The sequence below is a fragment of the Rhinolophus hipposideros genome (genome assembly GCF_964194185.1).
Source record: "Rhinolophus hipposideros genome assembly, chromosome: 16".
Taxonomy (NCBI): Eukaryota; Metazoa; Chordata; class Mammalia; order Chiroptera; family Rhinolophidae; genus Rhinolophus; species Rhinolophus hipposideros.
This window is the reverse complement of record NC_138062.1, coordinates 49,809,239-49,820,096: the sequence shown is the minus strand read 5'-3', so window position 1 is coordinate 49,820,096 and position 10,858 is coordinate 49,809,239. Positions and strand designations below refer to the sequence as shown.

The window sequence follows — 10,858 nt, the reverse complement described above, 5'->3', positions numbered from 1 at the left end:
TCCTCCTGTTCCGCTGCCATAAAGGGAACGTCGGCGCAAGCCGCGCACCGGGAGTTGTGGGCACCTGGAGGAGGCATAGGTGGTGGGCTGGAGTGTTCCCCTTCCCGGGATGCTTCTGTGTACTAGTAGAACCAGACCTCGAGCGGGCGCGGTGTTTATGATGCGATCGTTGCGCTTTTCCCGGAGCTGTGTCGCGAGCTACGGGATGGAGAGTTCTCATTTGTAAAATGGGAATAGTAGTACTGTTTTTCTCCTAGTAATGTGACAATGATTAGATAACCCCTGTAAAACCCCAGGCACAGAGCAATTAACAAGCGCTAACATTCATTAAGCTCTGGAATGCTAGTTGCTATTGTCATTATGGAGATCTGATTTGTGTTTCATAGTGGCAGAGATTCAAATCCCATCTCCTAGATTCAAACCCCATCTGCTTGCCTCCAGTACAGATCCTGGGGAATCCTGGGGTGGGAGTAGAAGTGGGCAGGCGGGGGCTTAGAACTGATCTAGATGCACCCCCTCCCCATCTTTGAGGGGTTGGGACAAAAACGGGCGCAGCTCATTGGCCATTGTGGGAATCCAACGGCAACCCTGTTGTTCAGAGCTCCCACTCTAACCAACTGAGCCATCCGGCTGGCCCAAGCATTATTTTTAATTAAAAGATGAACAATGGCTTCATTGAGACACAGTTTACACACCATACAATTCACCCATTTAAATTGTATAATTCAATGGTTTTTGCTACCATTTACTCAGACACACATTCTTATGTTTAGTATATGCACAGGTGTGCAACCATCACCACAAAATTTAGAACATATCCACCGTCCCCAAAAGAAACCCGTCATCGTTAGCAGTCACTTCCCATTCCCTCCCATCCCTCCGTCCCAGGCAACTAGGAATCTACTTTCTGCCTCTATGGACTTGCGTATTTTAGACATTTCACAATATGGAAATCATACAAAATGAGGTCTGTTGTGATTGGCTTCTTTCACTTAGCATATCGTTTCAAGGCTTATTCACATTGTATTATGGTTCAGTATACTTCATTTCTTTTTACTATGGTATAATATTCCATTGTATGGGTGTATTTTGTTTATCCATTCATCAGTTGATGGACATTTGGGTGGTTTCCACTTTTTGGCTATTGCAAGTAATGAGATAATGACATTTGCATGCAAAACTTTGTGTCATTGTATGTTTTCATTTCTCTTGGGTATGTAGCTAGGAGTGGAATTGCTGGGTCATGCAGTAGTTCTGTGTTTAACCTTTAGAGGAACTGCCAGACTATTTTCTAAAATTCCTGCATCATTTTAAATCCCTATCAGAAATGCATGAGGGTTCCAACTTCTCCATATCCTCACCACTTTTTATTGTCTTTTTCATTGTAACCATCCCAGTGGGTAGGAAGTGGTATCTCCTTGTGATTTTGATTTGCTTTTCCCTGATAACTAATGATGTTGGGCATCTTTTCATGTGCTTACTGGCCATATGTATATCTTCTTTGGAGAAATGTCTATTCAGATTTTTTGCCCATTTTTAAATTGAGGGTTTTTATCATTATTATTATTACTGAGTTGTAAGAGTTCTTTATATATCCTATAGATATATAGTTCCTTATCAGATATGATTTTCAACCTTTTTTCATTCTGTGAATTATCTTTTCACCTTCTTGATAGAGTCCTTTAAGGAACAAACATTTTTAAAATTTTCAAGAAGTTCAATTTATCTTTTTTCTTTTATTGCTTGTGCTTTTGATGTCATATCTAAGAAACCATTGCCTAATCCAACGTTCTGAAGTTTGTGTCTATGTTTTCTTAAGAATTTTATAGTTTTAGCTCTTATAGTTAGGTCTCTGATCCATTTTGAATAAATTTTGTATGTGGTAGTATTGAAACCGGAAGCCAAATGAGTCCGGGGCTGTGTTGCCTGCACCGCTCAGCCAATAGACCGACACAGGAGTTGGGTCATAGAATAAGTGTTTACTATCAGAGCACTGGTGGTCTGAGAAGGTAGTGGGCTAACACCTCCAAAAACTGCCTTAACATTCTCAGAGCAGCCTGGGATACTTAAGGGAAAATGTGGACATTCCTCCAGAGGACACATGTTCCAGCTGTCTGCATGGAGTCTTCCCTCAGGTGATGCGGCTGTCCAACATGGTCATCACCCCAGGAGCAGTGATGACAGTAACCTGAAAAGAATGTTAGGCCATAAAGATTGTGATCAGTAAGCAAAGGGTATTGTGATCACAAGCCAGCACAAGTTTCAGGGTAATTATCTAAAGCAAGGAACTGGACGGGACATTTCAAACTCAAACTGCAAGGAGGGGGTTTTTCAATTGTTAAACTCTAGGGCAGGGAGAGGAAAGGCCAGGGACATTACAAGGCCTCTTTTCTGGGGGTCCCAACCGGGCCCTGTTTCAGTGTGAGACACGGGTCCAACTTCATTCTCTCATGTGTGGATCTATAGTTCTTGCAGCCCCATTTATTGAGATTATATTCCCCCTTTGAAATATCTTGTGGAAAATAAATGTGTTTATTTCTGGATCCTTAAATCTATTCCATTGATCTGTCTCTTTTTATGACAGTAACACTCCGTTTTGATTGCTGTAGCTTTGTATTTACTTTTGGATTGGGAAGTGTGACTTCTCCAATTTTGATATTTTTTAAAGTTAAAAAGGCTATTCTGGGTCCCTTGAATTTTCATATGAATGTTAGGATCAGTTTGTCAATTTCTGCAAAGAAGATAGCTGGGATTTTGATAAGATCTGTGTTGAATCTGTAGGTTAATTTGAGGATTGTCATTTTTTACATGACATCTGCCATTTTACTTTTGTTTATCTGCGTCTGTCTTTTTTGTTGTGTTTCTCTATTTTCCCTTTACTGTTTCTTATCGCTTAAAGTGACTGTTTTCTAGTGTAATGTTTTAATTCCTTTAATATTTTTTCACTATAGTTTTTGAGTTATTTCCTCAGTAGTTCCCCTAGGGCTGAACATATACATCTTAACTTAGAATCTACTTCACATTTATGCTGCCTCAATTTTAATGACATAGAGAAATGTGACTCCTTTATGGGTCATTTCCTCTTCCCCTTTTGTGTAATTATTGTTGTTATTTTGCTATTATTGTTATACATACTATATCTACATGTGTTACAAACCCAACAACACATTGTTGTAATTATTACTCCATACAATCCTATGTCTGTTGAAGAATCAGAAAATAAAGGAGGACAAATATATATTTATAGAGCTGGTCATATTAATTTTCTCCTTTCACATTTCTGGTTTTCATTAGTTTTTGTGGATTAGTTACTGCCTGGAGTCATTTCCTTATTCCAGTACAGCTTTGCTCTCCCCCCCTCCTTTGTGTTGTTATTATCAAATGTATTGCATTTCTATATGTTATAGGCCCCCAAATACAATTAACATATATATTTTTTTAATTTATTGGGGTGACAATTGTGAGTAAAATTACATAGATTTCAGGTGTACAATTCTGTATTACATCATCTATAAATCCCATTGTGTGTTCACCCAGTCAGTCATATATTTTTATAGAACTGCTTTTTAAATCAGTTAAGACACAAAAGGATAAGCAATGCATTTATGCTGTCTTTTATAATTACAGAAATCACCTTTGTCTGTGGTCTTACTCTGGCCTCGAACGTCAGGCAAGAGGCAACTTCATCTGAACGGTGCTGCCACGAGTGTCCACTAGGTGACAGCAGAGCCCTTGCCTGTCTCTGCCTGGACGAGGCTAATAGCTGGAACACGAGTGGGGCAGAAGCAGGTTAGAATCCCACCATTTCGCCGCCTTGGGCCTCAGTTTCCCCACCTGTAAGATGAGACTAATAATAGTTCCCAGCTGGTAGGGTTGTTGTGAGATTTAAATGTCATGTAATTGTTAGGACTGGGTAGGCAGGGGCCCTACCATTGTGCGTGAACTCAGGGTTCTGGACCTCAGTCTCCCTAGACTGCGCGGAGTAAACAGGAGGGTGGAAAGAGGTTCTGGAATACTCAAGGCGGGTCCTGGGGCACAAATCACATCCAGAGGAGAGTAGGTAGGGAGGACAGGAGTAGAAGGGAGAGGGGAGGAGGAGGAAGTTGGTGGGGGAGGGAGGCAGGGCCCGGGCCTTGAGGCCTGGACCTTCTATCTCCAAGGTCTGGGTCAGCATGACCCCGCAGCTGGAGAGGAGGGAAGGACACATGCATATGTGTTCTGCCTATTACATTTTGGCCCCCCACTGCGTCCCTGAGCCACCCTTTTACCCCAGTGACCCCTCTTTTCTGTTGTGCCCAGCTTAAGCCAAGCAGGAATATGAGCCTGGTACGCTGCTCCTGGACCTTGAACCACAATCTCTGTTTCCCCATCCTACTCTCCCCCTTTTCCATCTCAGCTACTGGTACCTCCATCCTTCCAGGGCTCACCTGGCTGGAGTTCTGCTCCTGTCCCTTTGTCCTCAAAACACCCCCAAGCCACCCACTCCCCTGTATTTTAGCTGAAACCCCACCCAGACGCTGCCCTCCTTCCTCCTCCTACCTGTCCACAATTGTCCCTGCCCCCAATCCTCCTAAGGCTCCTCCTCTGACTTCTTCCTTTCTTCCTTCCTCTCTCTTTCTCTGTCTCTGTCTCTCTCTCCCTCTTCCTTTCTTCCTTCTTTCCTTCCTTTCTTCCTTCTTTCCTCCTTTCCTTCCTTCCTCCCTCCCTCCATTCCTCCCTTCCTTCTTTTCTTCCTTCCACTACTATGTGCCAGGCAGCGCTGGGGGAGCTGACGCATGAACGGCGACAGTGGACAAAAACAAAACAATTAAGAAAAATATGCACCACAGCAGAGTGATGTGTACTAGGGAGAAAAAAAAAGTGAAGAGGGGGTCCTGAGGGCTCCAGGCAGCGTCTCCCCCACCCAAGCTAGCGGCCCGACTCTCTTCTCCTTTGCTCAGCTTATTGAGGGGGGTCCTAGGAGGGAGCAAAGCAAGCTGGAGACTCTTCCTATCACTTGACTTCCCAGCCTCAATTTCCCGCTCTGTAAATAAGGATCACAGCCCATACCTCTGAGATTGTTTCAGGATTAAATGAATTGCTACATGTGAGAAGCCCTGGTGGGCTCCTGGTGCACCGGAAAGCATGTGATGTGCTTGCCATTCTCATTAACAGTACGATTGTTGGGGTTCATGGTCAACCTCTGAACAACAGCTCCGGTAATTCCCATTTCCTCTCCTATCCCAGGTGGTTACATATTTCCTTTTTTGATGAAACACTTGCCCTTTAAACACTTAACAAATACAAAATTCAACAGGCACAAAAAGGTAAAAGATATAAACTAAATCTCCCTCTTTTGCTCATCATGGCTCCCCAGTTCTCCTCCCCAAAACGTTATTCACATTTTGATGCAGAGAGAGTCTACACAGAGGAGATCCTCATTGTCTCTTCTCTTTCTACACAAACTAAAGCTTCCTGTCTGGGTGGATTTGCATCTTGTTTTTTCCTTCCCAAAGTCTTCCCACATCGATAGCATTATGCTGCCTCATTCTTTTGCACAGCTGCACACTATGCCAGGCTGAAAATGGCCATAGTTTATCCAGTGAATTCCCTGTAGTTGGGCATTTAGGTTGTTTCCAGATGGTTACTGTTACAAAGAGTGCTACTGAGAATAAACAACCCTGTATAGGTGTGTCATGCAGGGACTCGGGTCCCACTCCCCGCACAAGAACGCAGGACATGGTGAGGCCGAAAAGGAACACCCACGGAGCCATAGGTAGGGGAGTCATACCACTATATTCTCACTGGCGGCTGGCTTGGAGACACAGGGAGCAGGAGCCACACGATCTGCAACGTGCCGTCTGCTTCTCTGCCAACCAACCAACCAATCCCCCAACAGAGCCATGGCAGTTATATCAGTGGTCAATGGCTCACTGGTTACAGCTGATGGCCAACTAGTCACAGCTGATGACCATTTACTACCTGAGCCAGCACCTTTCCGTGTGAGGTCGAGCCTGGAAACTGTTCTCTAGGACTCTGTCCCCACAAGGTGTCATTCCAGGAAGGCTCAGTCACTTAAAGGAGACTTTCTGAGTCCCAGAGCAAGTTCTTCAGCTCCCACCCAATCCACTCTGTAGGCCTGAGCAGCCATTTCCACCCCTGACAGCAGTGAACAAGAATTTATTTCTGTAGACCTTTGAGAATACACCAAGTTCTCACACTTTTCATCACTCGGACAGGTGGAAAATGGCCCCTTGTTATTCCTTCCTCTCCTTCTCATCCACCTTTTCAACTTCATTGAAGTATAATTGGTATAATTGTAGTACACTAAATTGCACACTTAAATTTAAAAAAAATTTTTAAATTGAGGAACAGTGTGTTTCTCCAAGGCCCATCAGCTCCAAGTCGTTGTCCTTCAATCTAGTTGTGGAGGGCGCAGCTCAGCTCCAAGTTCAGTCACTGTTTTCAATCTTTAGTTGCAGGGGGCACAGCCCACCATCTCATGCGGGAATTGAACCGGCTACCTTGTTGTTGAGAGCTCGCGCTCTAACCAACTGAGCCATCCGGCCGCTCTCCGTGACTGTTTTAATAACTGGCAATTTCTACTTCTTAATCCCTTCACCTTTTTCACCCATCCCCCCAATCCTTCCATCTGGCAACCATTAATTTGATCTCTGTATCTACGAGTTTGTTTCTGTTTTGTTTGTTCATTTTATTTTGTTTTTTAGATTCCACATATAAGAAATTGCACAGATTTTAAACACACCCTACATGCTGTTTTGACATGGGTGTAAATCTATGAAACCATGACTACGATTAAGATTCATTTGCATGTTCCAGAATTTTATTTTATTTTTTGTTGACAGATCCTGCCTCACGTTTATTTGTACAAATAGCACAGGAAGACACCAGCCCCCTCCAGACAGCACCCCAGGGGTCCCACCAGTCCTTTGTCCTCATACTGGCAGATAGAAACCTCTACTCAGGAGCCTTTGTCAGGGCCCAGGCACCTTTGGGAGCTGGAGCCTGAGCCTGAGCTGGAGGCGGAGCTCACACTACAGCCGTGGCCGGAGCCTTGGTTTGAGCCTTCGCTTTGGACTTCCGCCAGCAGAGCCTGAGACCCTTGGCAATCAGAACGTTCCCCAAGCTTGGGGTGAGCGATATGCTGTGTTTCCTCGAAAAGAAGACCTAGTCGGACAATCAGCTCTAATGCGTCTTTTGGAGCAAAAATTAATATAAGACCCGGACCGGGTATAATATAATATAATATAATATAATGTAACATAATATAATATAATGTAACATAATATAATATAATATAATATAATATAATATAATATAATATAATATAATATATAATAATATGTAATATAATATTATATAATATATAATTAATATAATATAATTAATATAATATAATAATATAATACTGGATCTTATATTAATGTTTGCGCCCAAAGACGCATTAGAGCTGATTGTCCGACTAGGTCTTATTTTCGGGGAAACACGGTAGGCAAGTTGATTGAGCTTGCAGCTGCCGCCCTGTGGGACCTCCAGCTTGACTTCCTTGGGCTTTAGGAGGGTCTTGAAACCTCGGCCAGTGCACTCATGGCCTTGGCGTCCATGGCCTGCATCTTCTTCAGGCCTTTCTTGTTGTGCTTCTCGGCCAAATGTATATTCCTCCAGAACTTGGGGTCTACCCCCTTAAGAGATTCATATCTTTGTGATTAGGGTTTCTTGATTTTTTGTGTGTGTCATTTTCGGGACTGGTTGTGTGTGGTGTGTTTCTTGGACTTGGACATGTCTGGCAGATAGACGGCTCCCCAAACGCCCGAGACTGGAAGCCAGGATTTTATATATAAGCTTTGTGCTTGCTTCTTTCACTCAGCGTGACGATCCTGAGATTGCTCCATGTTGGTGCGTGTTCACGTATCAATATTTTATTCCCTTTTATTGCCGAGTCTATTTCACTGTATGGCTGGACCACAGGTTGTTCACCTGCTGGTGAACATTTGGGTAGTTTTCAGTTTAGAACTATTACAAATAAAGCTGCTACAAACATTCACTTACAAGTCATTGTATGGATACCTGCTTTAATAATTTCTCTAAATATCTCTGAGTGGAATGGCTGGGTTGTAGGGTCTTCTATGTTTAACTTTAAGAAACTGCCATACTTTTCCACAGCAGCTGTACCACTTTGCATTCCCACCAGCAATGCATCACCAACACTTGTTACTGTCTGTCTTTCTAATTTTGTCCATTCTAGTGGGTGTTCCGTGGTATCTTATGGTGGTTTGGATTTGCATTTCCCTGATGGCTAATGACATTGAGCATCTTTTCGTGGGCTTGTTAGCCATTCATATATCCTCTTTGGTGAAGTGTTCAAATCTTTTGCCCATTTTCTTATTGAGTTGTTTGTCTTTTATTATTGAGTTGTAAGAGTTGTTTATTTATTCTGGATACAGGTATTTTGTTTATTTAATATAAGCATTGCAAATATTTTCTCCTGATGTCTTGCCTTTCTTTTTTCTCAGTGGTGTCTTTTGAAGAACAAAATGATAAAGTGTTAATTATCAACTTTTTCTAACTAAGAAGACTGCCTTCTCTAACTTTTAAAGATTTGCTCTTATGTTCTTTCTAGAAGTCTTAGAGTTTTAGGTTTTACATTCAGGTTTGTGACCCGTTTTGAGTTAATTTCATGTATGATGTTAGTTAAGGGTCAATGTTAATTGTTTTCCATATGATGGCCAGTTGTTCCAATACCATTTGCTGAAAAGACTTTCTTTTCCTCCATTTAATTGCCTAAATATCTGTGTCAAAAATCAACTGGCTATATTTATATGGGTCTCTATTCTGTTTTATTGATCTATGTGTCTGTCTTTTCACAAATACCAAATTGTCTTAATTACTATAGCTCTATGATAAGCCTAGAAATCAACTAAACTAAGTCCTCTGACTTTTATCTTCTTTTAAGAAATCACTTTGGTTATTCTAGGTCTTTTGCAATTCTATACACATTTTAAAGTCAGTGCCAGTTTCTTTTTTAAAAAAAAAAATTCTGCTGAATTTAGATTGGAATTTCATTGACTCTGTAGATCAGTTTGGGGAGAACTGACATCTTTTTTTTTTTAATTTATTGGGGTGACAATTGTTAGTAAAATTATATAGATTTCAGGTGTACAATTCTGTATTACATCACCTATAAATCCCATTGTGTGTTCACCACCCAGAGTCAGTTCTCCTTTCATCACCATATATTTGATCCCCCTTACCCTCACATCCCACCCCCACCCCCCTTACCCTCTGGTAACCACTAAACTATTGTCTGTGTCTATGAGTTTTTGAGAACTGACATCTTAACAACAGTGAGTCTTCTAACCTGCTAACCTTCTAACCTTCTAACCTAATCTTTCCATTTATTAGGTCTTCATGAATTTCTCTCAGCAATATCTGTAGTTCTTAGTGTGGAGGTCTTAGACTTATTTTGTTAGATTTACCCATAGGTATTTCATCTTTTTTGCTGCTGCAAAATGAGATTACTTTTTTTTGTTTCATTTTCAATTGTTCACTGCTAGTATATGAGACTCTGTAATATATAACAATTAAATATAATTTTGTCTATCAACTATTTGTCGATGTAAGCAACATCTAAACCTGTAGAGAAGTTTAATGAGTTTATTTGAGCCAACTGACTGGACAATTGCCAGGAAGCAAAATCTCAACAGATTAAGAAAATGCTCCTGGAAAACAGCAGTTTTGCAGCTTATTTTATACATTAGAATCAAAGGAGGAGATGTAAGAAGGGTTACATGAAATCCACTGGTGATACATGAAGGATGTGGGAAAAAGCAAAGCAGGGAAATCTCTGGGATCGGATATAAAGTAAAATGGAGAAACTTCTTTTACCTTGGTGGACACAGGATAGTTAACAATTCACATTTTACAGCACATACATATGGTATTTAGGGAACAAGGTAACAATGAGGGATTCTGTAATCTGGTGCTCTGGTGCAACAGGGTTGTGCCCTGAGGGTTCTGGAAAAGGGAATTGTTACTCGGATGTTCCAAGGGTGTTCACTTAGATGCAAAAAAGATTGACCTTTGTCAAGGAAGCTACAGGCCAAGGCTGTGACTACCTGCCATGACCCGCTTTTAGTCAGGGATTTTTCTGTTCAGACCATCCTACGGGGTTGATTTCAGTCTCTGAGCTTGTAGGGCCTGCCATGCTGGTCTCCTCTGAGCTTGTCAGGTTTAGTATGTGGCCCCTTTTTCGTCCACATATTTAAACTGTGAACTTGCTAAATTGTTCTAGTAGTTGTCATGGATTTCCTTGTTGTTTTGGTTTTTACTTTTTACATAAATGATCATATCATCTGCAAATAGGCAGTTTTCCTTCATCCTTTCCAATCTTGATGCCTTTTATTTATGTTTCTTGCCTGTTGGCAAAGGCTGTACCCTCTGGAACAAGGCTGAATAGAAGAGGTGAGAATGGGCACCCTTGTCTTGTTCCCAGACTCAGGAGGACACAATTACACTTAATTTTGGGGTGGTTGCTCCCTATCGGTTTGAGGAAGTTCCCATGTATACCTGGTTTGCTAAGAAGGTTTTTGGTTTTGTTTTTGAATCATGACTAGGTGTTGAATTTTGTCAGATCTTTCCTGTATCCATTGAAATGATCATATGGTTTCACGGTACTTTTAATTTCCATTTCTCCTATCATGAGTGAGGCTAAGCATCTTTTTCTGGGTTTAAGAGTCATTTGTACTTCATTTTCTGTAATTTCTGGGTTTGTAGCCTGCTGAGTTACTGGCATTTTCTTATTCCTTTCTAGGAGTATATCAAGGATGATTTATCCATGATATGAGTTCAACATTTTACC

The 10,858-nt window shown here is 41.5% G+C and overlaps 1 pseudogene across 1 annotated transcript; it reads right to left on the bottom strand.

The window, feature by feature from the left end:
• Positions 1–6,957: 6,957 nt before the first annotated feature.
• On the bottom strand, positions 6,958–7,781 carry LOC308509421 (large ribosomal subunit protein eL29-like; annotated as a pseudogene). Its single transcript has 2 exons — positions 7,486–7,781; positions 6,958–7,153 (listed from the first exon to the last, which is right to left on the bottom strand). The product of its transcript is annotated as a large ribosomal subunit protein eL29-like (transcript).
• Between the last annotated feature and the right edge of the window lie 3,077 nt (positions 7,782–10,858).